We start from the raw sequence: 10,567 nt of genomic DNA, 5'->3' as shown, positions 1-10,567 counted from the left end.
GAGTGCTAGGGCACGTTCCAACCGTGCCAAACAATGGAGAAAGCACAAAAATCCTTTCCAAGGTGGCGATTTTTGGTGGAGAGGAGGAGGGAGAATTGCCTCGAAATAAATCCTTGGATTTGGAGCAAAAGGAATTGGAGAAGTCGGCTTTTGGAAGGAGGAAGATGAGAAGATGAGTCGTCTCACGAACAGGGTCCTTATAAAAACAATGAGCCCGTGGAAGTTTGAGGAAATAACAAGTTTGCCATTGAGTCGACTCATGGGGGTCGACTCATGAAGTTCAGAAATTCAGAAAAAAATATGAATAAATTCCAAAAAATTTGAAATTTTGGGAGAAGGAGTTTTGCTCAAAGATAAGTTTTTAGAATGATAAATTTGAGCTTTTGGGACCAGGATAGATGTTGGAAATTGAGCTCTAAGAATCAATTCTTGGAAATTGAGAAATTTAGGCATATGGATCTAGAATTCCTAGATTTCTCCTAATTTCACAGAATCTATCCTCACTAAGGGCCTTTGTAAAGATATCAGCTAATTGATTTTCAGTGCAAACATATTCAAGAATTATATTTGTTTTGAACATGTTCTCTTATAAAATGATGTCTTATTTCAATATGTTTGGATCTTGAGTGTTGAATTGGATTTTTAGATAGATTTATGGCACTTGTGTTGTCACATCTTATTGGTGTTTCATTAAGTTTGATTCCAAAGTCTTCGAGTTGTTGCTTAATCCACAAGATTTGAGCACAACAACTTCCGGCTGCAATGTATTCGGCCTCAGCCGTAGACAGTGCCACCGAATTTTGTTTCTTGCTAAACCATGAGATTAGGTTAACTCCAAGAAATTGGCAAGTTCCACTTGTGCTTTTCTATCTAATTTACATCCAGCAAAATCAGCATCTGAATATCCTAATAAATCAATTTGTGAGTCCTTAGAGTACCATAACCCTAGAGTTTGAGTACCATTTAAGTATCTAAGGATTCTTTTAACAGCATTCAAATGAGATTCTTTAGGATTAGATTGATATCTAGCACATAAACAAACACTAAACATGATATCAGGCCTACTTGCAGTTAAATATAATAATGAGCCAATCATACCTCTATAGTATTTTAAGTCTACACATTTACCTTCATCATCCTTGTCAAGCTTACATGAGGGACTCATTGGTGTGCCAATTGGTTTGCAGTTCTCCATTCCAAATCTTTTGAGTAGTTCCTTGGTGTACTTGCTTTGGGTGATGGAGATTCCCTCTTTTGATTGTTTGATTTGGAGTCCGAGGAAGAAGGTGAGTTCTCCCATCATGCTCATCTCGAACTCCCCCTGCATAAGCTTAGCAAAGTCTTGACAAAGGGATTCATTAGTAGACCCAAAAATTATGTCATCAACATAAATTTGTATAACTAGCATATCATTTTGATTTCTTTTAATAAAGAGGGTTGTATCTACATTACCTCTTGAAAAACCATTATTTAGTAGAAATTTGCTTAGCCTATCATACCATGCTCTAGGTGCTTGTTTTAATCCATATAAAGCTTTATTTAATCTAAAGACATGATTAGGAAAAGCATGATTTTCAAATCCAGGGGTTGTTCTACATATACTTCTTCAGCAATATATCCATTTAAAAATACACTTTTAACATCCATTTGAAATAATTTGAATTTCATAAAGCAAGCATATGCAAGTAGAAGTCTAATAGCTTCTAATCTAGCAACAGGTGCAAAGGTTTCATCAAAATCAATTCCTTCTTCTTGATTATATCCCTTAGCAACCAGTCTTGCTTTATTTCTAATTACATTTCCATGCTCATCTAATTTGTTTCTAAAGACCCATTTTGTGCCAATTATTGAATAATTTTTAGGTCTTGATACTAAGGTCCAAACATTATTTCTTTCAAATTGATTAAGTTCCTCTTGCATTGCATTAATCCAATTATGATCATTTTCAGCTTCTTCAAAAGTTTTAGGTTCAAGATGAGATACAAAAGCACAATGATTAACTACATCTCTAAGTGAAGAACGGGTTTTTACCCCATGCATAGGATCACCAATAATTAACTCCTTAGGGTGGTTGTGAACATACCTCCATTCCTTGGGTAGGTCATTTGTACCTTGAGGTTGTTCTTGAATTTCTTCACCTCTCTCATCTTGTTGTCTTCTTGATCCTTGTCTTCTGGAGTTGCTGAATCTTTCAGAGTGATCTCCTTCATACCTTCTATTAGTGGATCTGCATCATCAACACCCTCATTCTTCCTTGAAGGAAGATCGTTAGATTCATCAAAAACAACATGTATGGACTCCTCAACTACTAAAGTTCTTTTGTTGAAAACTCTAAATGCTTTACTAGTGGAGGAGTAACCTAGAAAGATTGCTTCATCTGATTTTGCATCAAATTTACCAAGTTTTTCTTTGCCATTATTTAATACAAAACATCGGCAACCAAAAATATGAAATATGCAATATTTGATTTTCTTCCTTTCCAAAGTTCATAGGGGGTTTTCTTTAAAAATTGTCTAATCAAGGCATGATTTAAAATGTAACATGCTGTGTTAATTTGCTTCCGTCCAAAAATATCTTGGAAGGTTGCTTTCACAAAGCATGGTACGGGCCATTTCTTCTAAGGTTCTGTTTTTCCTTTCAAACTACCCATTCTGTTGGGGTGTCCTAGGAGCAGAGAAGTTATGGCCAATTCCATTTTCATCACAAAAATTTTCAAAATCTTGATTTTCAAATTCAGTTCCATGATCACTTCTTATATTTGAATTGAAAACCCTTTTTCATTAGTGACTTTTCGGTGAAATTTAGTGAAAATATTAAAGTTTCATTTTTGTGTGCCAAAAAGAAAACCCAAGTAAAACGAGAGTAATCATCTATAATTACAAAGCCATATCGTTTTCCTCCTAGACTAGTGGTTCTAGTTGGTCCAAATAAGTCCATATGCAAGAGCTCTAATGGTCTAGTAGTTGAAACAGTATTTTTGGATTTAAATGAAACTCTAGTTTGTTTTCCTAATTGGCATGCATCACAAATTCTATCCTTTTCAAAATTCAGTTTTGGCAAACCAAGAACTAATTCTTTCTTAATTAATTTTGAAAGAGAATGCATGCTAATATGTGCAAGTCTACGATGCCACAGCCAACTAGTTTCATTAACTTTAGCATTCAAGGATACTAGGCATTGCATGTCTAATTTGGGCTAAATCATTCAAATCTACCATATAAACATTGCCATGCCTATGTCCTATAAATTTAATTCCATCGTTAATAGGACTAGTCACAATGCAAACAGATGATTCAAAACAACTTTATACCCTTTATCACAAAATTGACTAATGCTAAGTAAGTTATGCTTTAAACCTTTAACTAACAAAACATTTTCAATGTATTTGGAGGGAGTGATACCAATGTTACCTAACCCGATGATCTTTCCTTTGCCATTATCTCCAAAGGTGACCATCCCTCCATCCTTAGCATCAAGCGTGATGAATTATGATTCATCACCAGTCATGTGTCTCGAGCATCCACTGTCAAAATACCATTTCCTGTTTCCTCCTTGGGATGCTAGACACACCTGCAGCAAATGTCAAGTTTCTGTCTTAGGTACCAAGCTTTCTTGGGTCCTTTTAGGTTAGTCAAAATGGTTCCTTTTGGAACCCATATTTTCTTTATAGTTGTGTTTGCAGATTTGAGGCATGTGTATGATTTATGTCCTATTCTACCACATTTGAAATAAGTAATATTTGTAGACTTGTTACTTGAATAATTTACATAAATATTCTTCAGAAATTTTTGTTTCTTCAAGGGGTTATAGCCAAGTCCAGCCTTATCATATACAGCTTTTTGATTATCAAGAATCATATTTAGTTTGTTTGAACTTAAGGTGAACTTATCTATTATAGGTTTCAGCTTATTAATTTCATTCTTTAAGTTTTGATTTTCTTGAATCAAGGTGGATTTTTCAATTGAAAGGTTTTCAACTTGTTTCACTAAGGACTGATTTTCCAATTTCAGTTCTTTATTTTTCATTCCTAGTTTCTTTAATTCATCAATTAAGTCATAGAATGCTTCATGCAATTCTTCAAAAGTAAATTCACTAGTGGATTCAGAAGTTACCTCATTTTCGTGTGCCATAAAGCACAGGTTAGCTTGTTCTGTTGAGGTTTCCTCATCGGAGCTTGAGTCGTCACTCGCACTCCAAGTCGCCATCATTGCTTTCTTTTTGAACTTTTTGGGACCTCTCTTCAGTTGTGGACATTCGGATCTGAAATGTCCCGGCTTCTTGCACTCGTAGCATATAAGAGATTGATCTTTCTCTTTCTCTTTGCTTTGTTCCCCTTTTGTGAATGACTTCTTTCTTATCCCCTGTTTCCTTTTTCTTAGAAATTTCTTAAATCTCCGGGTGATGAGTGCCATCTCTTCATCCTGTTCTTCATCTTCAGAGTCATCCATTTCATAATCAGGCGAAGCTGTGGATTTGAGGGCAATGGTTCTTTTCTTTTTGACTTCATCCTCTTGATGTTGCTTCATGCTAAGTTCATGAGTCATCAAGGATCCAAGAAGCTCTTCTAGAGGTAGAGTGTTCAAGTCCTTTGCTTCTTGGATGGCAGTCACCTTAGCTTCCCAAGTTCTTGGCAATGACCTGAGAATCTTCCTTACAAGCTCACTGTTAGTATAAGATTTGCCAAGACTCTTCAAACCATTAATTATATCAGTAAAATGAGTAAACATAGCAGTTATGGACTCATCATGCTCTATTTTGAACAATTCATATTTATGCACTAGCATGTTTATTTTAGTCTCTTTTACTTGATTTGTTCCCTCATGGGTTACTTCTAACCTATCCCATATTTCTTTAGCAGATGCACAAGTAGAAATGCGATTAAATTCATTTGCATCTAGTGCACAATAAAAAATATTCATAGCTTTGGCATTTAATTGTGCCAATTTCTTATCAACCTCATCCCATTCTTTCTCGGGTTTGGTTGACTCCTCACCATCTATAATCTTGGTGGGTGTGTGAGGACTGTTCACTGTGATACTCCACATATCATAGTCGAGTGCTTGTATGAATATCTTCATCCGAGCTTTCCAATAGGTGTAATTAGACCCATTGAAAAGTGGAGGTCGGTTTGTAGATTGCCCCTCGACTAGAGAAGTACCGACATGGGTTGCCATAGATCTTTGGCTCTTTGATTGTTAGATCAAAGAAGGGCTAGAGCACCGGGCTCTGGTACCACTAGTTGCCCAGCTATGCAACCCAAGAGGGGGGGGTGAATTGGATTTTTAAAAATTTTAAGCTTAACTAATTACTTATGATGAATTGAGAAGAAAGACTTTAATTCAAGATTAAATTTCTAAATCAAGAATGCAAGGATATAATAAAGAATTAAAGAGAAACAATAAAGCACACCACAAACACAAGGATTTATAGTGGTTCGGTGCCAACCTTGCACCTACATCCACTCCCCAAGCTCCTACTTGGAAATTTCAATCCACTATACTTGTATTCAACCCGAATACAAATCGTCAGAAACTCCGACACTAGCTATCCCAAGCTAGTCCACTTGTTTCCCGGGTACAAGCCAACCCAAAACACTCCGATTTCAGGTTCGGATCAACCTTTCCTTGTTTTGAAAACCCTCCAAAAATAAGAACAATTACTCACAAAGAGTAAGACAGTTTAGAGCATAAATTAATACAATAACAGCTCCTTAAATGAGCGAATATAACAATAAAAATACTTTACTTAAATGAAGAATCTCCTTTTTGTATTTCCTCAAGATGGATGAAAAGTTGAATGAACGCTTGAGAAGAAGATGATCTTTGATTGAAGACTTCTTGAAGGCTTTGAAAGATCTCTTGATCAAGGTTGAACAATAGGCGTGAAAGATCCTCTCTTTGAATGCTCTTGAATCTCTTTCACAATCTCTCGTGTATATTGTGGATCACCTGTCTCTCTCGTGTAGATTTTGGATCCTCTTTTCTTTTTCTCTCGAGTATCTCGTTGATCACCTCATGTATATTTTGGATCCTCTCAATTGTATCCTGTATTTTCACCTTTTGAAACATTTTATAGCATTAAGAAACAAGAGAAAACATATTAGGCAGAAAAAGAGCCGTTAGAGCATTTTTAGGAAGCATAAAAGGCAATTAAAACGGGCAAAAAAACTAGCCGTTGCGGATAATTTCCGTCGCAGGGGTCGACTCATGCTTCAGGAGTCGACTCATGAGTCGACTTCTGTTGCAACAGCCAGACAAATTTGATTTCTGGATTTTTTGGCTCAAATCAGCAGAGGTCGACTCATGAGTCGACTCACAGGTCGTGCCAAGTCAAAAATCCAGCATGCCAAGGGAAATTTTTGCATGCCAATCAGCTCATAGTGCCATGAGTTGACTCATGAGTCGACTCATGCACTTCAAACCTTCATAACTTTAAAAATATAAGTCCAAAAATAATAAAATTTTCACCAATAGATTACAAATCATTTGTTCTATCAAATGATGCTATCAAATCAGGATTTTAGTAAAATTATGATTTTGCCCCTGTAGAGCATAAAGACTTTTTAAAAAAATTTGTATCCCTTCAATCTGCTTTGTAATCATCAAAATCAATCTAGGAGCAACAATGGAGGATGTGCTAATCGAGGTCAGAGATTTTATTTATCCTATGGATTTTGTGATCCTAAAAACTGAACTAGTGTCAAACCTGAAAGGTCACATTTTAGTCATCTTAGGTAGACCATTTTTAGCAACCACTAATGCCCTGATCAACTGTCGTAATGGACTTATGAAGCTCTCATTTGGAAACATATCCATTGATCTTAATATTTTTAATCTTGAAAACAAAAAAGACCAATTAGTCAATGTAAACCTGATCTAAGATGAGATTTATGAGTCTATTGATCCAGGAGAAAAAGATTTTGACTGTAATCTCTGGTCAGACTTAGAATTTAAAATTGCTTATGAACTATCCACATCCTATGACCAGAGAGTTCATCTACAATGGCAACCACCTGTCGAACCACTTGTAAGATGGATGAACCAATACACAAGCCATCAATTGAGGAAGCATCTAAACTAGAACTCAAAACACTCCCTGAGCACCTCAAATATGCGTATCTAGGTCTATCTGAAACTCTGTCTGTAATCATAGCATCAGACCTAGATCCAACCCAGGAGAAGGAACTTTTAGCTATCCTAAGAAAGAATAAAGAAGCTCTTGCATGGACCATGGTTGATATTAAAGGGATTAGCCCTTCAATTGTCCAACATCGAATTTATTTAGGAAAGGAAGCCAAGCCAATCAGAGACTCCCAAGAAGACTTAACCCAGCTATGAAGGAGGTAGTGAAGAAAGAGATTCTCAAGTTACTAAACAATAAAATTATCTATCCCATTTCAGATAGTTCGTGGGTTAGCCCAATTCAAGTAGTGCCTAAAAAGTCTAGGGTGACAGTGGCCCAAAATGAAGCAAATGAATTAGTGCCGACTAGAGTCCAAACTGGATGGAGAGTTTGTATTGATTATAGAAAATTAAATGCGACCACAAGAAAGGATCATTTTTCTCTACCATTCATTGACCAAATGTTGGAAAGGTTAGCTGGACATGAGTTCTATTACTTTTTTAATGGATATTCTGGCTACAACCAGATTCTTATAGCACCAGAAGATCAAGAGAGGACCACATTTACTTGTCCATTTGAAACTTTTGCCTATAGACGTATGCCCTTTGGTTTATGTAATGCTCCATTTACTTTTTAAAGGTGCATGGTCAGCATCTTTTCTGATATGATCGAGAGATTTTTAAAAATATTCATGGATAATTTTTTCATCTTTGGCTCCACCTTCTCTAAGTGCCTACATCACTTAAGACTGGTCTAAGAAAGGTGCAAGGAGAAACACTTAGTGCTTAATTGGAAAAAATGCCAATTCATGGTCAAAGAAGGCGTAGTACTTGGTCATGTTATCTCAAAGAAGAAAATTGAAGTGAATAAAGCCAAAGTAGACTTGTTGCAAATTTGTTATCACCTAAATCAGTCAAAGAAATTCGCTCATTCTTAGGACATGCTGGCTTCTATAGGAGGTTCATCAAAAATTTTAACAAAATAGTTCGACCACTGACCAATTTTCTTGCCAAAGATGTCAAATTTGATTTCACTTTCGAGTGCCTCAATTTTTTTGAGCATCTTAAAAAGGCACTGACATCCGCACCCATCATTCACCCACCCGATTGGACTCAACCCTTTGAACTCATGTGTGATGCATCTGATCATGCCATCGGAGCCATTTTAAGACAAAGAATTGATAAGCTGCCACGAGTCATTTACTATGCCAGTAGGACCCTTAATAATGCGCAGCTTAACTACTCAACTACTGAAAAAGAGTTCTTAATTATCGTCTTTGTCCTCAAAAAGTTTAGATCTTATTTGGTTGGGTCACATATCATTGTATACACTAATCACTCAGCCATTAGACATCTCTTAACAAAAAAAGATGCAAAAGCATGTTTGATCTGATGGATTTTACTTCTTTAGAAATTTGATCTAGAAATTAAAGATAAGAAAGGAATTGAAAATATAGTGGCTGATCACCTGTCTCGATTGACTGATGTACCCTCTAACGAATCATCAATAGAAGAGTCTTTTTCTGATGAACAAATCATGTTCGTGACCAAAGAATCATGGTATGCTGGTATTGTCAATTATTTAGCCACGAGTAGGATTCTTTTTTACTGGACTACTCAAGACAAGTACAAATTCTTTGCCCAAGTAAAATATTTTATTTGGGATGATCCATATCTGTTTAAGCAATGTCCTAACCAAATTATTAGAAGGTGTATACCAGACCATGAGGTTAAAAGCATCCTATCCTTTTGTCATGACCAAGCTTGCGGTGGCCATTTTGGATCCAAGAAAACTGCCGCAAAAGTTCTCCAATATGGATTCTATTGGCCCAATTTGTTTAAGGATGCACATGAGTACTGTAAAAACTGCACTAGGTGTCAACAAGTAGGACGGATCATAAAAAGAGACATAATGTCATTAAATTCGATCTTAGTTGTTAAGATTTTTGATGTGTGGGGTATCGATTTCATAGGACCACTTCCAAACTCTTTCGAAAATGAATATATTTTAGTGGCTATCGATTATATGTCCAAATGGATAGAGGCTATGCTATGTAGATCGAATGATAACAAAATTGCTATCAAATTTCTAAAAAAAAACATCTTTTCTCATTTTGGAATCCCTAGAGCCATTATAAGTGATCAGGAAACATATTTTTTGTAATCGATCCTTTGCAACCCTGATGAAGAAATATAACATCACCCATAAATTAGCCACACCCTATCACCCCCAGACTAGTGGACAAGTTGAAGTTTCAAATCATCAAATTAAACAAATCCTAGAGAAGACTGTGAGCACCAATAGAAAAGATTGGTTATTGAAGCTAGTAGATGCTCTTTGGGCATATCGCACTGCCTTCAAAACCAACTTAGGAATGTCTCCTTATAGGCTTGTGTTTGGTAAAGCTTGTCACTTGCCAGTAGAGCTTGAACATAGGGCTATATGATGTATCAAAAAGTTAAATATGGATCTAGACGAGGCTAGACAACATAGGAAGCTACAAATTGATGAACTTGAGAAAATCAAGAATGAGGCATACGATAATGCTAAGATATATAAAGAACGAACTAAGATATTTCATGATCGAGCAATCCTTAAAATATCATTTTCATCTGATCAAAAAGTTTTTTTGTATAACTTTAGACTATATTTATTTTCTGAAAAATTTAGATCTAGATGGATAGGGTCCTATATAGTAAAAGAAGTTTTCTCTTATGGGGCTGTAGAGAACAAAAACCCAAGCAATGGTACTACTTTTAAAGTAAATGGATAATGATTAAAACTATTTTTGGAATTACCTAATGAAATTGAAGAGGAAGCCATGGTTCTTCATGAGCCTATTTATTCTGATTGATTCTGTATCACGGGTTCAGTCCGATTGAAGACTTAAAACTTAGCACTTTTTGGGCGGCAACCCATTTTTTTTTTTATTTTAACTAATCTTCATTTTTTTTAAGAATAAGAAACTGCTCTATGTGGAAGCACCTGTCAATAATTTGATCTGGCTGAAGATAATAAACTTAGTACTTTTTGGGAGGCAACCCAGTTTCAGCTTTTGTTTTTGCTTTCTTTTATATTTTATTTAAGTTAATCAAGTCTTGCTTCATATCTTTTGAAGAAATTTGAGCACAATATTGGCTAAGTTGGGGGAAGAACTAATTTTGAAAAGACTTCTAGATCAGGTGATATCTCTCCTTTTCTTTCTCTTTTTATACATCCTTTATTTTTCTTACTCCATTGAGGACAATGTCGATTAAGTTAGGGAGAGAATAATAAAAATTTTTAAATTTTTAAAGTCCTCAAGTAAGTTAGTATTTAGTATTTAAGCACCTGATTATACGTAAGAATCGAGTTAAACTAAGTATTTTTTAAAAAAAATTGATGTACAAATTAGAGAGTTTGTGAGATATTGAGGGATCAAGTATTAAGAAAACTCAATAAAAAG

Source organism: Elaeis guineensis, chromosome 4 (genome assembly GCF_000442705.2).
Source record: "Elaeis guineensis isolate ETL-2024a chromosome 4, EG11, whole genome shotgun sequence".
NCBI lineage: Eukaryota > Viridiplantae > Streptophyta > Magnoliopsida > Arecales > Arecaceae > Elaeis > Elaeis guineensis.
This window is presented reverse-complemented; position numbering follows the sequence as displayed.